Below are 8,133 nucleotides of genomic sequence, written 5' to 3'. Positions count from 1 at the left end.
AAGCTGAGTTTTGGAAGCATTCGGGAAATTTTCCATTTTGCAAGTAAGTGGAGAAAATATCCAAACTTTTTGCAATCTACTACAAATGACACGAAGGCTTCGCCCTTTGGCTGAAAGGGCCCGTGTCATCTGCAAACAAAGATTATTGACACCCTGGTGGTAAATCAGGTAAGTCAGAAGTAAAAATGTTATACAATATGGGCCCCAGTATGCTGCCTTGGGGACACCAGCCCTTACAGGTAATCTATCAGATTTAGTATTCTGATAGTTTACATGCAGTGAGCGATCTGATAAATAATTTTGGATCAGTTTAATGATGTACAGAGGAAAATTGAAATTCATCAATTTTACAATCAAACCTTCATGCCAAACACTGTCAAATGCTTTCTATATATCAAGAAGAGCAACTCCAGTCGAATATCCTTCAGATTTGTTGAGCCGAATTAAGTTCGTAAATCTTAATAACTGATGAGTGGTTGAATGCCCATGGCGAAAACCAAATTGCTCATCAGCAAAAATAGAATTGTCATTAATATGAACCATCATTCTATTTAAAATAATCTTTTCAAACAGTTTGCTTATTGAAGAAAGCAAACTGATTGGGCGATAACTAGAAGCCTCAGCTGGATTTTTGTCCGGCTTCAAAATTGGAACAACTTTGGCGTTTTTCCATTTATCTGGAAAGTATGCCAATTGAAAACATTTGTTAAATAAATTAACCAAAAAGGATAAAGAGCTCTCAGGAAGTTTTTTGATAAGTATGTAGAAAATACCATCATCACCCGGGGCTTTCATATTTTTAAATTTTCTAGTAATAGATCTCACTTCATCCAAATTAGTTCCCAACGAAGGGTCAAAAAAATTATCTTGGTTGAGAATGTCTTCGAAGCTTCGTGTAACCTGATCCTCAATTGGACTAGTGAGACCTAGACTAAAATTATGGGCACTCTCGAACTGCTGAGCAAGTTTTTGAGCCTTTTCGCCATTTGTTAATAAAATTTTATTTCCCTCTTTAAGCGCTGGAATTGGCTTTTGAGGTTTCTTAAAAATTTTTGTTAATTTCAAAAGGGTTTCGAACTGGGATCCAACTTCGAGACATTATTCTCAAAGTTGGTATTTCTCAGAATAGCGAAACGTTTTTAATTTCATTTTGCAAATCTCGCCAAATAACTTTCAACGCGGGATCGCGAGTTCTTTAGTATTGCCTTCTTCTCACATTTTTAAGACGGATCAGTAGCTGAAGATCGTCGTCAATAATAATGGAGTTGAATTTAACTTCACATTTCGGAATTGCAATGCCTCTGGCTTCGACAATTAAATTTGTCAAAGATACGAGAGCATTATCAATATCACTTTTGGTATCGAGAGGAATATCAACATCAAAATTCCTATCGATATACGTTTTATAAATCCCAATCAGCTCTATGATAATTAAAAGTAGAGCTGATTGGATTATAAATGGCTTCTTGTGAGATTTCAAATGTCACAGGAAGGTGATCGAACTCAAAGTCAGCATGAGTTACCAACCCGCCACACAGCTGACTTGAATCCGTTAAAACTAAATCAATTGTAGAAGGATTTCGACTGAAAGAAAAACAAGTTGGTCCATTGGGATATTGAATAGTATAATATCCCGCAGAACAATCTTCAAATAAAATTTTACCATTGGAATTGCTTTGAGCATTATTCCATGAACGGTGTTTGGCATTGAAGTCACCAATTACGAAGAATTTTGATTTGTTGCGAGTCAGAATTTGAAGATCAGCTTTCAACAAATTCTTTTGCTGCCCATTGCATTGAAAAGGCAGGTAGGCTGCAATGAAGGAAAATTGTCCAAAATTTGTTTCAACAGAAACTCCCAAGGTTTCAAAAACTTTGGTTTCAAACGAAGAAAATAATGTATGTTTTTTTTTCCAATTTCGTTTATTTGGTAGGCTCAGGCGTGTATAACACTTTACGGAGCCATTGTTCTTTGTGATATATACAATCAATATCATTTTATTATACGGTTAGTAAGAGGGGGGTAGAAGCCAGCGTACTCGTGGTGACTCGAGGTTAGTTTACAATGTTTAAAGATGGACGGGGCTTAGGATTTGGGATCAGGAAATTTCAGCTTCTCATCCGGGCATTTGGCGTCAGTGACGATGTGGCAAACTACGTGATCGATGTCATCATAACCGGCTCCTCGCCTACATAAGTTGCTATCGACAAGGTTTATTCTGTACAGATGTGCGTTTAGTGAATAGTGATTGGACATAAGCCTCGACATCGTGCGAATGAAGCCTCGACTTAAGTCCTCACCTCTGAATCACGCTCGCCCAGCAACCTTCGGCACTATGGAAAACAGCCACAGTCCAAGTTCGTTGTGTGTCCAATTTCTTTGCCAGCTTTGAAGAGTACTCTGACGGACTAATGGGAAAAACTCGTTGCTCGAGTATTGTCTATCATAAACCTCACCTTCCTGTGCGCCCACCTTTGCCAGCGAGTCTGCCTTCTCATTGCCGTAGATTGAGCAGTGAGATGGAACCCAAACAAAGGTAATCTTGAATGATCTTTCGACCAAAACACGCATCTGCTCTCTTATGTTTGTAAGAAAGTAAGATGCGTGCTTAACAGGTTTCATCGACCGGAGTGCCTCGATTGAACTAAGACTATCCGAGAAGATGAAATAATGGTCTACGGGCTGATTGGAAATTATCCCCAAAGCGAAGTTAATTGCTGCCAGCTCAGCAACATAAACCGAACACGGTTCCTGAAGTTTTCGGAGAAAATAATGTATGTTTGATACGTCTATTAATGACAATGGCGACCCCACCACAGGCGCTGTCAAGACGATCATTTCTGTAGATAAAATAATTTGGATCTCTTTTAATGGAGAGTCCTGGTTTTAAATAAGTTTCTGTTATAATGGCAATATGCACATTATGAACTTTTAGGAAGTTGAATAATTCATCTTCCTTACCCTTTAGAGAGCGGGCATTCCAATTTAGAACTTTCACACAATTATTTGGATCCATTGAAACGGAGTCCGATAACAATTGTTTGTGTGTACTTTATACCAACCTGAACAGCTTCAGGAATGGTATTTGCTTTGAACATTGCATCAATCATGTGATGCAATTGTTCAGTTAAAAAATCAAAATCGGAAGCAGTCATGCTACCTGAATCGGCAACATGACCATTATTTTCCGTTGGGACATGGGTATAAACCTCATTTTGAGAAGAGAAATTTTGTCTACCAGCAGCGATGTTTGCATACGTAGGTACATTGGAAAAATTGGAATTTACTGAAGTGCTTGCTACCCGTTGACGAGCGGCAAAATTTGTTTGTGAATTGTGGTGGGTATGAATTGCTCGACCGGTAACTGGTTTCGAAATTTGAGCGTTTGAAAATTTCTACCCGTCGAATCTGGGATCCGATTGGAATTTCCGTCAATAATTTTGCACGGAATTCAAAACTTTTTGCGTGAAGGGCATTCCCAGAAATTGGATTTATGATTGCCCCACAATTAGCACATTTAAATTTATTGGAATCTTCTCTCACAGGACATGCGTCCTTGGCGTGAGAGGTTCCACCACAAATCATGCATTTAGCATCCATGTGACAATGTTTGGTTCCATGACCCCACTTTTGGCACTTACGGCACTGAGTGGGGTTTTGGGAATTTCCCCCAGGCCTGCGGAAATGTTCCCATGTAACACGGACATGAGACATAATACAGGCCTTTTCCAAACTTTTCATATTATTTAGTTCACTTTTGTTAAAATGAACTAAATAAAATTCTTGAGAAATGCCCCTCTGGGAAGTACCGGAGTGGGATTTCTTTTTCATCTTAATTACTTGGACTGGTGAAAATCCAAGTAATTGAGAAATTTCAATTTTAATCTCATCCAGTGATTTATCATCACTGGGGAGACCTTTCAAGACGACTTTGAACAATCGCTCAGTTTTGTCGTCGTATGTGAAGAATTTATGGCGCTTCTCAGTTAAATACTGAAGAAGACGTTTGTGATCGTCAAAGGATCCCGGCAAAACACGGCAGTCACCCTTCCTAGCAATCTGAAATGAAACCTTGATCCCCTGAAGGTTACTCAAAATCTCATTCCGGAAGCCAGAAAACTCGGCAACAGATACCACAATTGGCGGAATCCTTTGCTTTTTCGCATGAATCGAATCACCTGGGCTAGAGGTATATTCGATTTGCTCAATTTCATCATTAATCAAATCGAACTGATTGCTCAGTTCGATTGGAGAAGAATTATTTCCGATATTAGAGTTAGAAGGAATATCTGAATTCTCCAGCTTCCTTCTATTTTTTCCGCGCTTTGGCAGGACGGTCTTGAAACCTTGTTTCTTTGAAGGAAGTGGAGAATTCAGAGACTTCCTCTTGTTTTTATTAATACTCATTGCTGAGCGTGGAGACGTGACCTTCTAAGAGGTTTTTTCCCAGAACGGTGTCCCTGCAGGATTACCACCGCTTGTCGGAATTTTACTTCCGCAAACGGGTCCAACGTAAAACGAAGGCACGGGTCCTTGCAAAGATCGTAACGGGATCAGTGGGTACAAATAGCGCTAAGAAGCACCGTTGAAATTAAAATAGCTTCGGGTAGTATTAAAAACTTCCTTCCGCAAAGAGAGAAAGAACCGCACAGCACGAAAGCACGATGCGGTCTAGGACCGTAACTTATAACAACCTGATGTCCGTGTTGGGGGTGCAGGATCATTGATTGGGTCTGAATTTTTTAATGGGTTTGGAAAGAATTGAAATTTCCAATAGTTTAACGTTGATAATCAAAATTTTCAATAACATTTGCAAATCGGTGGAGAGTTTCCGATGCGTTTGATATATAAATCTCAAAAATCCATCAAAAGATAAAGATTATCGTTTAAATCCCCAATTTAGAAATGTTCATCTTACACCCTGTATCAGAGTATCCCCCTTAGACGTAGTTCACGTCAAAATGCGATCACATTACCAATTTACCATTCATATGAATATATTTATTCCAATTTACCATTCATATGAATATATTTATTAGATCTCTTCATGTTTTCAAAAAGTATCAAAACTTCAACCGGTCAGCTCAGCATCACAATTCTTATGCTAAAATAAGTCTCCTGTCAAATTTTTAGCTAATACGGATGAAATTTCGAGGTGGCTCAAGTCAATTTGGTGTTTTTGGGCTATTTTCAATTTTGGAAAAAATCTAACAAGAGATATAAACGTCGAAAACTATCGCAACAACCTCTATACGGAAGCTTTTGGTGTACTTTACAAGTCTTGTAAACATTGCGATTCGTTCCGTTTACGTTTGTCCAGGGTGACATAGGTTGTATCTTCTATTCTATGGAGAAAGTTCGTCTATTATTTTACTATGTATGGACCTTATCTTCAGAAATGTGTACGATTAGTCTGGAAGTTAAAGATGGACTGTTTATTCAATTTTGATTTTCGTTACAAGAAGTTTCGTTACACAAAATATACATCGGGAGGAGCTTGGAGTTAGGTATATGAGTGAGAAAGGAGACATCGTATGAACACATGTGTCGCGGGTACGATGCACTGCATCGTAAGTAAGGAGATCGAATTACGCGTCCTAATCGATTGTATCGTAATGAACATATGGTTTTGTTTCTAGGTGCGATGACATGGGTCATCGTCTCGGTCATAATGTGAAAAGGATGACATAAAGTTATTTGAAGTGGTTTCACATGTTAATACTTGTTGCTATGGTAATAATTGCATTTTCGTGATGCAAGATTTTTGACTGTGGGAAAGTTAATAACTTGGAATGTGAGACGCCGCTCAACGCTTTATGTTTCTTGGACTATTGACATTAATGCATTTGAAATTTATTAATCGAAGACAATTTTGAATATTGAGTTAAGCTGGTATGCTACAATATCAACATTCTCAATCACTTAAATCATATAACTCCGAATTACGCTAGAAAATTTTACCGAAGAATTTTCCAGTTCCTAGCGGTTGCACTTTAGAAAAAATATTTCAACTTAACCTTCCTCCCAAATATAATGATGGTCCTGAAAAGAACCGATTAATTTCCACTTATGTGCCTTATTAACAGCAGACACTGGGCTGCGCCATCCGATGATTCGGCTCATCGAAAGCCATCGATTGCCAGATCCGCCGAAGATGGGACACGTATGCAAATGATGTGCTGCTACTGCCACGACCGCCACCACCACCGAGCAACAAATTTCATCCGCACCGCTTCTGGACGGGGCTTTTTATGCACAGTGAAAACTAAGCAGTGGATCAAAAGGCCCGTACGTTACTGCAAACTGATGTCCGTGTTGGGGATTTATGAACGGGATTGAATTTTTCACCCGGTTTGGAAATAAATAACATTTTCAATAGTTTAACGTTGATAATCAATAGTATCAATAGAATTGGCAAATTGCTGGAGAGTTTCCGAGTCGATTGATAAGCAAATGTCGAAAATCCATCGAAAGATAAAGACGCTATTACCGTTTGAAATCTTACATGATTTCGTGACGGTCCCCAATTTGGAAATTTTCATTTTGCACCCTGTATCCGAGGCTTCCCCTTAGACGTAGTTTACGTCAAAAGTCTAGCTCACTTTCTTAGCATTTAGACTTCATATATTCCCCAAGCAACACAATTTCAACAAATCTGGTTGCAGTAACCATATTGTGACTCAATCCGGTCATATATAAGTTACTGTGATTGATGTGCAATATGTGTGCTTCTCAGGTCGCTCGCAACAGATTGCATTCGACGCAGAATCTTGTCCCATTGTTACCTATAGAAACCGCCGGATCGTACAATTGGGTCAAAAGTTATGGCGAAAATACTAATTTTAAAACTACTAAATAAAATGCCATTTTTTGCTCTTATGCTCATCCGATTTGTTTGCAACAAATTGCGTTTGGCGAGATTTTTTTTTATGCATATAAACAAATATGAAAAATAAGACCAACCCACATATTGGTGTTATTTGAGATTTTTCCAAACCTTTTGAACGAACGAGAAAGGCACCATCACCGCTAGGTGGATTAATCTGGGTTTTTTAATTGCAGATTTAATTTTTTATGAGTGAATTTTTTATTTTCCGGAGTGAAAATAAAAACGATACTCCGGATAATCGAGTCCAACCTGTATTTGGAAGATTCTGTGCCAAATTAATAAGTTTACACTGGCGATCACCTTTTCAGAGCTACCGACTGAATAGTAACAAGGCAGTCTTGATTGAATTGTTATATCATGTCCTAGCTTTCATTTTATTGCTAAAATCAGCAAATAACCATATTTTTTACGGAAATTTGTTCTTTATTTTGCTGAGCTGCAGAAATAATGGCTTTACAGATTCCTCATGGAATTCGGAACGTTTTCCGGGGCACCAGGAAATTCGAGGCAAGTAGACTGTTCTACTGTTCCACATAATCCGAGACGTTTGGCCACTGTAAGCTAATGCCTACATTAAAGTGATTCAAATTTCCACTTTCTTGCTCCCCTATGCTTAAACGATTGGTTTTGTCATTTTAATAGACCTCCTAAAGTTTTAGCTAATTTGGATGTAATTTGACTGTGCACGCGTCATCTGAAGGTTGTACGGAAATTGCTATGGAAAACGCCACTTACGTGAAAGAATATTTCCTGAGGTGGCCCATAAACTATTTGAATATAATTTATATTTGAACTTTTTAGAATGCTTTTTAGGCTAAAAGTCAGTGGTTGTTGCCAAACAATCTGACTGTTATAAGTAAAGTTATAAAAAACAAAAACGCTCATTTTAGATATTGATGTTATTCTTTTACATGTTAAATTGAATTTCATACGATTCAGTATTTCCGTAATAGCTTTTCATTTCAAGACGATTTGTTTCCTGGCTAAATTTTCTATATCGGCAGTGTATTCATGTATTTTGAAGCTTAGTGGGCAACGCTGCGAAACGGTTTTCCACGAAAGTTACTGTTTTCATAGTAATTTTCATACAAACTTCAAACGGCATATGCTCAGTCAAATTACAACCAAATTAGCTAAAAATTTAGGAAAACTATTTTAATATCAAATGCCATCGTTTAAGCATAAGGGAACGAAAAAGTCAAAATTTGAATCACTCTAGCCTATATGCAGATAGCGTAAAAGT

The sequence above is a fragment of the Armigeres subalbatus genome, chromosome 3 (genome assembly GCF_024139115.2).
Source record: "Armigeres subalbatus isolate Guangzhou_Male chromosome 3, GZ_Asu_2, whole genome shotgun sequence".
NCBI classification, from domain to species: Eukaryota; Metazoa; Arthropoda; class Insecta; order Diptera; family Culicidae; genus Armigeres; species Armigeres subalbatus.
Note: the sequence above shows the minus strand (reverse complement) of the source record.